Here is a 12,502-nt window from a genome sequence, read left to right as displayed (position 1 = left end):
GAACATTCTTGGTGATCTTTTCACTCCTTAGTCTTATAGGATACTTTAAATGATGCCTCATTTGGTTCAATATTGTCTTTTCATAATCTCATCTCATAGGTTGTGAGAGTTCCATGTAGTTTTTCCATTGTAAGTGACTTCAAGTCTGACATCTCCTATATGGTAGAGATCTTAGTGTTGGATCTCATATGTGATGATCTCAAAACCTTCTAAAAAACTACTTCATCTTTTCATAATCTCATCTCATAGGTTGTGAGAGTTCCATGTAGTTTTTCCATTGTAAGTGACTTCAAGTCTGACATCTCCTATATGGTAGAGATCTTAGTGTTGGATCTCATATGCAGTGATCTCAAAAGCTTCTAAAAAACTACTTCCTCTTTGAGATCCTCACCAAGTCCTCTAATCATGCTTACTACTTCATCACTTCTAAGGAAATATTATGTTATACTTTCTTCTTCATTCATTATCAAGCTCTCAAAGCTCATTCTGAAGGGTTCAATCTTATATTTCTTCACTTTTTCATCTCCTTCATAGCTCGTATTATGTTTTTCCCATATTGCCTTGACTGACTTACAATGAATTACCTTTACTAGTTCATATTTACTAAGACCAAGTAGAGTGGAATTTCTAGACTTTTCATTGTTCCCATATCCCCTTTTTCTATCTGCATTTGTCAAACAATTTTTGGGACAACATAATTAACTAATACAAAGCTCCAAACATCTACACCTACAGACATGAGAAAGGATTCCATTCTAAGCTTCCAAAATATATAGTTTACACCATCAAAACTAGTATCTTGCTTAAGTAGGAATCCTGACTTTCTTGTCTAGACATGGTTCCTTAGAAATATACCCTCTAGTATTTAAGTTGTTCTTGAAGGAACTTGGATATGATAACAATTTTTTGAATAAGGAATTACTAAGGGAGGGAGGTGAATCAGTAATTAACTCTTTTAACAATTTTTATGATGAAAATTTTAAAAATTAAACTCCATACACTCAAAAAATCACGTCAAATACCAATAATTCACATAAATTTGAATATAGTGATTTACACGGAAACTTTTCCAGGAGAAAAACCATCAAAGCTTGTTTTATATTGTGATTATAATCAAGGAACCAACTTGGATTACATTATATGTTTGTGAGAACATACTCATAGAAGGACAAAACCCCTTCCAAATGAGCATGTCAAAAGTTTCCTATAGGTTGCAACCTCTTTTGATTACAATCCCCCACCTAATTTAGCCAAATGTCTTATTTTTCCTACACTTTTCAAAATAAGAAAAATGGCCTACTTATATTGAATAAAACCAAATGACCTAGTTTGTTTCCTTCTACAACTCCTTCAATTGTGTGTTTCATACACACACTCAACTACCCTTATATCTACTTCTTCAACTCTGTTGCACCCTCTTCTCTTCTCTTCATGGCCATATAATTGGCACACAGTGGCTCAAGAACACCTTCTTAATGAAACCTTCTTGTCTTCACACACAATGCTTTGCAAGAAAATTAATACTCTCGTTATTACTAGTTGTAAGCTATGTAAAGCGGATTAAAACTCTCTTGCAAATCAGAAAACCTAGAAATCAATGATTAGAATCCTATTCTACCTAACTAGCTCTAGACTAGACATAATGCAAGCAATAGTCTTGGTGGCCAAAATTGCAATCCAGCCCTAAAGAACATCATGTAAAATGATGTAAAAAGAATTTTCAAGTACTTGCAATTCACAACATACTTTAGTTTATGGTATGCTAGAGGTAAAGACTTTAAATTGAAATATTACACTGTTGTTGATTGGACTAGTAGCCTTAATGATAGGAAAAGAACCTTTGAAGAAAAAAAAAATTGGGAGACTTTCTCGTGTCTTGGGTAAAAGAATAAATAAGACTCACTTTCATTATCTATAGAATAAATTGAGTACATTACTACAACCATTTGGTACAATCAAATTCTTTAGATGAATAAGGCCTTAGAGACTGACGCAGGCATAAACCCGCCAAACCCAGAATTAATTCAATTTGCAGTGCATATAAAAATTCTGATTCTCATTTATATTCCAACAGCATGCCTAGTAATCCACTTACTAGCAGGTTCAACTCGTAATTAAATCCTGCTCCACACTTTCTAATTCCAATAAGATTCCCATCTGGGTAGATCATAATAATATGAAAATTTCTATTAATCCATACCCAGAATTTAACATACCTCGTTATCTCTGCAAATTTATAATTCACTTTCCACCTTATTTAGGGTCCGTCACACATCGATTTTCATTTTTCCAAAATCGAATGTTCACAATAATTGATCCATGCGCTTACCATTCTGTCACTACACTTTGTGAATCCATATCACCATGCCTTGGACCTCACACAGTCTAAAAGAAGTTCCTTTCGATTTCAATCAACACTAAATTTTGCCCCAACCTTCTTATACGCAGAATACTTATATAGAGATCCTTCAATTGACTACTGTCACGGCGCCTTCATTTGGTCTCACGCAATATCCAGCACATCGCCTTTATTATGCATCTGCCTCTGCGCCTGAACATGACATACATTATAATTCCGTTCCAGCTTCAGTCACCCGATTCAGCTCAAATCATTTTGCAAATCGCAATTCCAATGCATTCTCCAATCATCGGCAGCTTTCATAGCGCCGATACGATCAATCACCATAGTTCCGATCCGATACAATCGGAATCGAGAGTCGACATTGGTAATAATTGGAAGTCTGAACTTGCGGATTCAGTTCCCATAACTCCGATCCGATTAATCGGGGATCACCAATCAGATCTTTTGCAAGGTGTTTTCACTTCCAGCGCCAAACTTCTTATCTGATCCAAATCGGCATCCAGAGTTTAACATCGCTTAACTGTTCCTCGATTCCACATCACCTATGCGAATTCGCCAAGCCGATGCACATTTCAAACTGTCTCATATGTTAGTTCATCTTCACTTCAAAAGGTCCACAAGGTCTTTTCAAATTGTTTTCCTTGTTCAACGAGTACTTGATGAGTTCAGGTAGATTCTCCTTCTACAACGACTCAGATACTCCAGTCGAAACAATTACTGCAACTCAGAACGAATCACAAATTCTTCTCCACGCAAAGTAAATGCTGAGATTCGAACCAGGGCAGAATCAAGAAAACCTCTGCGCCTTTCTTCGGCCCAAAAGATCCTGATCGGCATTAATTTCATCTTTAGTTAGAGACACCGAACCAGACATCGGAAAATTATTTTATCTACTAACGCAATAGCAGAAAGCGCACCGATACAGAACAGCCTGAAGCCAGAAACATACGCAGGCGATTATGACAATATTGACTTCGAAGCAATCATGTTAGATAAAATTATAATCAACGCCTTTTACTTCAGATTTTCTCCACATTGATCTTTACAACTAAATTAAAACACTGATCACCATCGCTTCTATCATAACTAAGAAAAATTGACACATATTCTTCCCGAATTCTCATAGGTTGACTTCACACAATATGAAATTTATTCATAAATAAAATCTCTGCCTTTTTAACCAACTACTTCCATTATACATAACATACAGTTTTTTTCATGTTTTCTGAGCTCTCGCTCCATAAAAAAAAATCCACACATCCCTTTGAGCTTTCGCCCAAAAACTCCCTTCTATCCTAACTAATTCTCCCTATAATGCTTCTCGCTCTCTCCCTTTTCAACACAAAAGAGATTGCATATCTACTCACTTAACCATCTCCTCCATATTTGGAGATATAAAATATATATTTAGAATTCCTACCTTATCCTATTCTAAAAAAAACTGGATACTTGGCTTGATTTCCACGCAGGGAAGACCACTTGCCATTTATCCAATTTTAATTCAGAATCAAGCCACTCTTAACTAATTACATTTAATTGAAATTAATACAAGATTAACAACCAAATCTTCCTTCAAACTTGTATTAGCCACAACATGTGACCATTTCGTCACATTGCTGGCTAGGTCTAGATGCTCCTGCATCAGACTCCCAAAGTTTAAATTAACCATGACCTCCTGATCATGCACTTCATGCATGTGTCCTCCTGGATCCCATACTTGGTTTGATGGTCTGTCCTTAATTACTGCTGTTGTTGTTTGTTCCTCAAGTCTTCCGCCTTTTTGCTGCAATACCTCACTATCTGCTGCTGTCCTTTTCACATATTTCGTTGTTGCTTTGCTCACTCTAATTTTCAATTTTCCATTCCCTTCGCCTGTACTATTTCTTCCAGCCAATCTTCCTTTCTTATTTGTTTTACTAGAATGCTGTAGTATGAGTTTCCACAACTCATCCAATTCATTGTCCCTTTTACTCCTCGTGTGCTGAATACTTTTCTGCTGCAACTGATTGTGTTCTTGAATTAGAACATCATAATCTTTGTGCCAATAATCTTCCATATACATTTCTGAAATGTACAAATGCCTTTTCCCAGGTTCTTCTTCCGGTTCCTCATTCATAACTTCATCATTCCTTGCTGGCTTCCTCATCAAAAGATTCGACTTATGCAAATCTACCATCTCATCTGGAAGTTCTCTCAAAAGTTCTGCACCATCTTTACTGGCTGCATTGTCCGCAATAGCTGTCTTTAGTCCTCCTGCACTCTGGCTTGCTTCAAGATCAATGATTTTCAATGACTCAGTGTATCCTTTGAACTCAAAAATTCTTTTGCCATCCTCCTTAGTCTGCATATGACTATGAGTAGTCATTCCTTCAACAGTCTTCAATAAATGTTTATCTTTCCTTAAGTCAATGTGACCTGCAAACACACAACAACCTTTAGTTTTCAAAATACAATACCTTCGATTTTCTTTTGATGCTTCAAGCACCAATCCTCCACCATAGATCTTTTGGATTTCAGCGGATCCTTCTTGCGATGACTCCAATTCTCCGAGTCTTTCTTTCTTCAACAAATCAATATGAATTTGCCCAGGTTTCCTGAACTTATTCATCAGCTTGCCATTCCACCTCCGTTGCAATAGCTTCCACTTCACCCTTTTCTTCAGTCTCCATCTGTACCTTCGATCTTCACTTATCTTTCTTTGTACTATCAGACCGATTTCTGGTTCTTCATTCTGCTGCCAGCTTCTACACTTCTGCAATTTAATGCTTTCCTCATTCTCATGTAGCTGATCATTCCTTCCAAATTTCTGGTTACTTCCACATTCATCTTGCTGAGTTAATATTTCTGTCTCTTTTATGCCTTTGAGGACATAACCTCCTTGCTGCTTCTGATCTTTCATCTCACCTTCATATAATCGCTGCTCAATTTCTCTGATTTCAGCATCATATTTAGTAATGCTGTCTTCCGCACCTTTTCCTCCATCAGGTTCTATAGGCTTTGTTTTTCCTTTGGGTTCCTCGGGTAATTATTCCAAGAATTCTATCTCCTTGTAAAATCTCTCCAGCAGATCATCACAATTTTCCTTCTCAGCTTCATTATTTTCTTGGAATTCTTCCTGAGTTGACCTGTTTTCTACATCATCATATTGCAAGCATCTTTCGTTAATTCCATTAAACAAATTCATCGGTTTACCTTTTTGTAGTCCCACTATGGAATTGTCTTTAGACTGCTGATCTATATCAACCTCATCTGAATGTTTCTTACCAAACAGGATTTCATCTATGAACTCCTTCTGTTGCAAATAATCAACACCTTGTTCTTCTAAAAAGGATTCTTCATCATACTTTACCTCAAGAGTTTCATTTCTGGTTGTGACTATTTCATCAGGCTGTCCATCATCCTCTGCATATCCTGCAAACATACACAAACTATAAGCATCAAAATCACAAGGCTTCATTGCCTCATCTGCTTCCTTTGTCAACATATCTTCGAATTGTTCTGAATTCTGCCAGTAGTCCATGAGATCTTCAGCTGACCTCTCATTATCCTCTTCTCCCAACATTTCACCTTGTTCTAGTCTGCAAATGGAAACTTCCAATTCTACCTCTGCTTCTCTGAGTTTCTCTGATTCCTCTTGAGCACTCAATATCTGCTCAATCTTTCTAAATTCTTCTGCTATCTCTAACTTCGCTTGCTGATTTCTCCTTTCTCGTAGCCTTGGCCACTTTACTCTTTTTCTCATGGTCCAAACACTTTTCTGCAGCATCTTCATCAATATTCCAATCTGGAAATCTATCTCAGCTTTCTCTCGGTCAAACTCTTTTTGACTCATCTTCATGCCACTTGCTTTGGCATCTTCCTTTCTGCTGTGGCTTCCTTGTGAACTTCTGCTATGACTATCTGTATTCATTTTCTGCTCCTCTCTTTCCATGAGCTCCTCGCACCTCTGCAACAAGCCTCTGCAACAGTAAGTCCTGCTTACTGCAATCTTACCTCACTAAGCTCTCCTCACTCAGTCTTTTGGTAAGCATGATCCCCTATCTGGAATCTTCTCCTGAGCAACACCTTTGCTCTCTCTAGGCTTCTACAATTTCTCACCCTCTCTTTCGAAGACACTTCAATTGTCCTCTCTGACCAATCTCTTGTTGGATTCTACAGGTTCACTGCCACTCCTAAGGACTTTCCTTATTCTGCTTTTAAGAACACATCTGGTTCTTCTCTCTCGGTTTTTCTTGATTTATATTGCTGCAGTCTTCATTCTTTCTGATGCTGTCACCTCTGCTTTGGATGGATTTCCTCACAGCTGCAATCTCGTACTAAACTTCATTCAGAAAACAAATACATTTAATTTCAACAGAGCCAAGCTCTGATACCAAAATTGACGCAGGCATAAACCCGCCAAACCCAGAATTAATTCAATTTGCAGTGCATATAAAAATTCATTCTCATTTATATTCCAACAGCATGCCTAGTAATCCACTTACTAGCAGTTTCAACTCGTAATTAAATCCTGCTCCACACTTTCTAATTCCAATAAGATTCCCATCTGGGCAAATCATAATAATATGAAAATTTCTATTAATCCATACCCAGAATTTAACATACCTCGTTATCTCTGCAAATTTATAATTCACTTTCCACCTTATTTAGGGTCCGTCACACATCGATTTTCACTTTGCCAAAATCGAATGTTCACAATAATTGATCCATGCGCTTACCATTCCGTCACTACACTTTGTGAATCCATATCACCATGCCTTGGACCTCACGCAGTCTAAAAGAAGTTCCTTTCGATTTCAATCAACACTAAATTTCGCCCCAACCTTCTTATACGCAGAATACTTATATAGAGATCCTTCAATTGACTGCTGTCACGGCGCCTTCATTTGGTCTCACCCAATATCCAACACATCGCCTTTATTATGCATCTGCCTCTGCGCCTGAACATGACATACATTATAATTCCGTTCCAGCGTCAGTCACCCGATTCAGCACAAATCATTTTGCAAATCGCAATTCCAATGCATTCTCCAATCATCGCCAGCTTTCATAGCGCCGATACGATCAATCACCATAGTTCCGATCTGATACAATCGGAATCGAGAGTCGACATTGGTAATAATTGGAAGTCTGAACTTGCGGATTCAGTTCCCATAACTCTGATCCGATTAATCGGGGATCACCAATCGGATCTTTTGCAAGGTGTTTTCACTTCCAGCGCCAAACTTCTTATCCGATCCAAATCGGCATCCAGAGTTTAACATCGATTAACTGTTCCTCGATTCCACATCGCCTATGCGAATTCGCCAAGCTGATGCACATTTCAAACTGTCTCATATGTTAGTTCATCTTCACTTCAAAAGGTCCACAAGGTCTTTTCAAATTGTTTTCCTTGTTCAACGAGTACTTGATGAGTTCAGGTAGATTCTCCTTCTGCAGCGACTCAGATACTCTAGTCAAAACAATTATTGCAACTCAGAACGAATCACAAATTCTTCTCCACGCAAAGTAAATGCTGAGATTCGAACCGGGGCAGAATCAAGAAAACCTCTGCGCCTTTCTTCGGCCCAAAAGATCCTGATCAGCATTAATTTCGTCTTTAGTTAGAGACAGCGAACCAAACATCGGCAAATTATTTTATCTACTAACGCAATAGCGGAAAGCGCACCGATACAGAACAGCTTGAAGCCAGAAACATACGCAGGCGATTATGACAATATTGACTTCGAAGAAATCATGTTAGATAAAATTATAATCAACGCCTCTTACTTTAGATTTTCTCCACATTGATCTTTACAACTAAATTAAAACACTGATCACCATCGCTTCTATCATAACTAAGAAAAATTGACACATATTCTTCCCGAATTCTCATAGGTTGACTTCACACAATATGAAATTTATTCATAAATAAAATCTCTGCCTTTTTAGCCAACTACTTCCATTATACATAACATACAGTTTTTTTCATGTTTTCTGAGCTCTCCTCCATAAAAAAAAATCCACACATCCCTTTGAGCTTTTGCCCAAAAACTCCCCTCTATCCTAACTAATTCTCCCTATAATGCTTCTCGCTCTCTCCCTTTTCACCACAAAAGAGATTGCATATCTACTCACTTAACCATCTCCTCGATATTTGGAGATCTAAAATATATATTTAGAATTCCTACCTTATCCTATTCTAAAAAAAACTAGATACTTGGCTTGATTTCCACGCAGGGAAGAACACTTGCCATTTATCCAATTTTAATTCAGAATCAAGCCACTCTTAACTAATTACATTTAATTGAAATTAATACAAGATTAACAACCAAATCTTCCTTCAAACTTTTATTAGCCACAACATGTGAACATTCCGTCACATTGCTGGCTATGTCTAGATGCTCCTGCATCAGAGACTAAAAGGATTGAGGAAGTCCTAAGAAGTTAAATGAAGAAGGAAAAGAGGATTGTAGAAAACATGAATAGGAAATCATCACATTAAGAAAAAGTCAACAAACTGAACCAAATATTGAGGAGTCTGTAAGTATTGGATTACGTTCTCAATTTCCAAATATCAGTACTTATCAATACATGTCTTAGATATATTAGTGAGTCCTCATGTTGCAGGGAGGAATATTCCAAAGATGAAGGGAATTCACATGACAAAGATGGAAAGAAACCTTAGGAAGAGAACCCTCATGCCAAAGATGAAGAGAAGCCACAAGTAAAGTAGGAATAGAAGCCTCATGAAAGAAAATATTATGCAAAATATGAAGAGAAGCCAAAAGTCAAAGCTTTTCACAAATAAACCAACATAAAACGTTAAATGATCAATGCCTTAAGAAGTCAAGATGATGCAATCAAGATGCCAAATCACATAAGAGAATTCAGAAGTGGAGAACAAAACATTCTTGGGTATTCTCAAGGGAAATAAACCTTTAGGAGATAATTGCACTATACACCTCGGTATGTAGGCACATTTTATGGGTATTTCCATGGAGGTTATAACTATGAACATAGAATTGGAGATTGGGGGGAATATAACAAAAGCAATGAAAGAAGGTTTTGTCAAAACCCTAGAGGAATATTTCATGAAAGACATGAAAAAGTCCTATATGATTATGATAACATAAGTTACAACACCTTTTCTCCATTATTTATATTAGATGTAAAATTCCATCTGTGTCATAACTTTGGACCTTTTGCACAAGATTGTGCAAGTAGATTCAAGTGGACCTTGCAAAACCAGGAAGGAAATTGACTAGGAAAGAAGACAAGACCATTGGGGTCTAGAAAATAAAACAAACTTCACAATGAATTCTCACACAATTGGGAGATATCATGCAGCAAGAGAGCACATCATTAGGGGGAGATTTTGTAATGGAAGAGACGATATAGAAGGAAAACGTGTTGAAGGGGGAACATGTGTAATAAAAGAGATGATGAAACAAGAGAACACACTATTATATATTATCAATGAAAAGGATGTGTCAACTACCCTTTTCCATTGATGTTAAAGGGGGATAGAATATTGGAAAGGATTGAACAGAAGGAGCTTGAATTTAAAAACACACCAATGGGATTGGTGTGTTGACATCAATGACAAGTGGGGAGATTGTTGAGTGTGTTTTCATTGATGTCAAAGCATGTGAAAGATGGTATAGAAAGTGTAGGATATCAAAGCAGGTGTAGGATGTTGTCTTTGATGTCCTCGATATGCTAGTTGTAATGGAGGATATGATGCATTGATAAAACGATAGCTCTAGGGTTTGGATTCCTTGGAAGAAGACTATATCCCTCTCTTGATATTTTTTAGATGCGTTGATAATTGAATATATCTTGGATACCTTCACTATTGGATTCTACTCATCATGCCAACTCTAGTGATGAGTTGAACACTTCATGGGTCCTCATGGTTCGAGAGATATGCCTAGTCAAAGATGGTGCACCCATCATATCGTCAAAATACCCAAACAAGGACTACATGGAAACTTATAACTGACTTAGACTATTGTTGATTTCATTGAAAGGATCTTCATTAAACAGGGGTTAAAAAAATAATCTATGAAGGGGTTTCTATGTCAAAATCAATTAAATATTGGCTTAGATTAAAATTGAAGGTTGGCTCAGTTAGTTCAAAAATAATTGAGGAGAAAGCAAATTTGAATTTATTTGTGGTGTAAATTGGATGGATCATTTGAATTATAGGTATTTATGTGTTTTGCATGACAGGTGAATGCAACTTTTAGGTGAATGCAAATTTTCGGAAGCATAGGGGGAGAAAAGGGAAACTATTGAATGTGGGCTAGTTTACATGGTTTTCATGATAAAATTCATCTTATGTGCCATTGCTTTTATTTTGTTGTTGATGATTAATAATAATCTTTTGGCATTGCCATCATTTTGAAAGGGCTTGAATGTTAGAAATATGTTGGCGTTGATGCGAAAGGAACTATCATGAAGTTGCATAGATCATAGTGTTACAGGAAGCTTGACGAACAAGTGAAATTAGTGTCTAAAGAGGTATTATCTTCAAAATAATTTTTTCCTTAGATACTCATATCAAATGATACTGGAACCTACTTAGATGGATATATCTCAAAAAATAATTTCCAAAGGTATACGAAAGTCTGAGAATTACATCTTGACTCAAAAGTTATGAGAAACACAAGTTCACATGACTAGGGTGGAATAAGTTAATCTATTTGACTACATGTCTATTCAACTAATGTCTAGTAAACTCGCATTCTATTTAACTGTAAGTTTGCACAAATGGAGGTATGGTTAAATAAAACTATGGTCGACTAGAAGTCTGTTATACTAGAAGTCTATTTGACTGTTAGTCTATTAGAGAGGAGTTGAATTAACTGAAGTATATTAGATAAAAGTATATTAGATAAAATTTGATTAGACTGAAGTCTAATTGAAAAAAATTATATTAGACTAAATTCTATTAGAGAGAATTCTATTAGAATTAAGTCTATTAGGAAAAAGTCTATTACGTAGAATTATATTAGAAAAAAGTCTATTAAACAAAGGTCTATTAGACCTAATGTCAATTTTATCAGTCTATATGAGAAGTATAAAAATTATCAATCTATTCCATAAGTGTAATCAAGCTGTCTAGACCGGTTTGGTGGTATATTTAGTAGCTTTGCTAAATTTTGTTGTTTTCCAAATTTAGAACTGTAGCTAAAGTCATGGCTAAAACCTATAACTCTCCAAAACGATGTAAATTGGAAGTTAAGTCATAATTTCTCCTCATAACAACAGATCAAATATTAAAAAATATATGAACACATCAATGTGACTAGACAAAAGTGAAATTTAAGTGGAAAATATGAGTTCATGCAAGTTAAAGAGTTGAACTTAACTAAAGCTATAAATATAAAATTATTAACTATAATTCTTTATAAGAACAATTGAACTAGCAAGAAGATTGTTGATGTTGATGTTGTTTTTGCTGCAATTGGTGAATGAGTTGATGGAATCAGAGATCAGAAAGGGATATCATAACAGTGCTGAGGGTATTTTTTTGGTGATTTTATGAGTAGATATTGATTTATTTTTTGTCAAATAAAGAAACCTTCATAATTCGAGTTTGAAAATTGAAGGAAAGATGAACTAAATAGGTCAATGAAGTCACATGTTTCATTTCATGGGTTGTAGCTCCTTCCAGTAGTCAATGGTATATAATAAGGTGTTGAACCTCCTTTTAATAGCAGTTAATAAACTCAGGCGTAGTATCTCCTTTTAGTGGTAGCTGATAAAATAGGAAGTAGTAGCTTCCTTCTTGTTATAGCCAAAGAACGTTGTAAAGGAAATTTGAAGCTTGACTTTGTGAAAGAATTTAAAGAAAGGATTGAAGAATATTACTATTTATTATGTGCTTCTTGTGTTGATTCTTTTGATGCTTATATGAATGGTCATTGAATTGTTTATTGGGTTTTTTAGTATTCTTTACTTGTGAAATAAAGTTTTAAAATTCTCACAATACTAATTCATCACCACCAACCCCCCTGTCAATATTGTCCTAGTTTCTAATACAGTCTATAGAAGAAAATGAGAAAATGTTGTTAATGTAATGGGAGAACTAATAGTTATTTATGCGATTAAAGAATACGACAATAAGGAAATAGGTTGATATTACCATCAAGA

The sequence above is a fragment of the Pinus tabuliformis genome, chromosome 3_2, assembly GCF_031772625.1.
Source record: "Pinus tabuliformis cultivar Carrire ecotype Pingquan chromosome 3_2, CPIR1, whole genome shotgun sequence".
Classification (NCBI taxonomy): Eukaryota; Viridiplantae; Streptophyta; class Pinopsida; order Pinales; family Pinaceae; genus Pinus; species Pinus tabuliformis.
Note: the sequence above shows the minus strand (reverse complement) of the source record.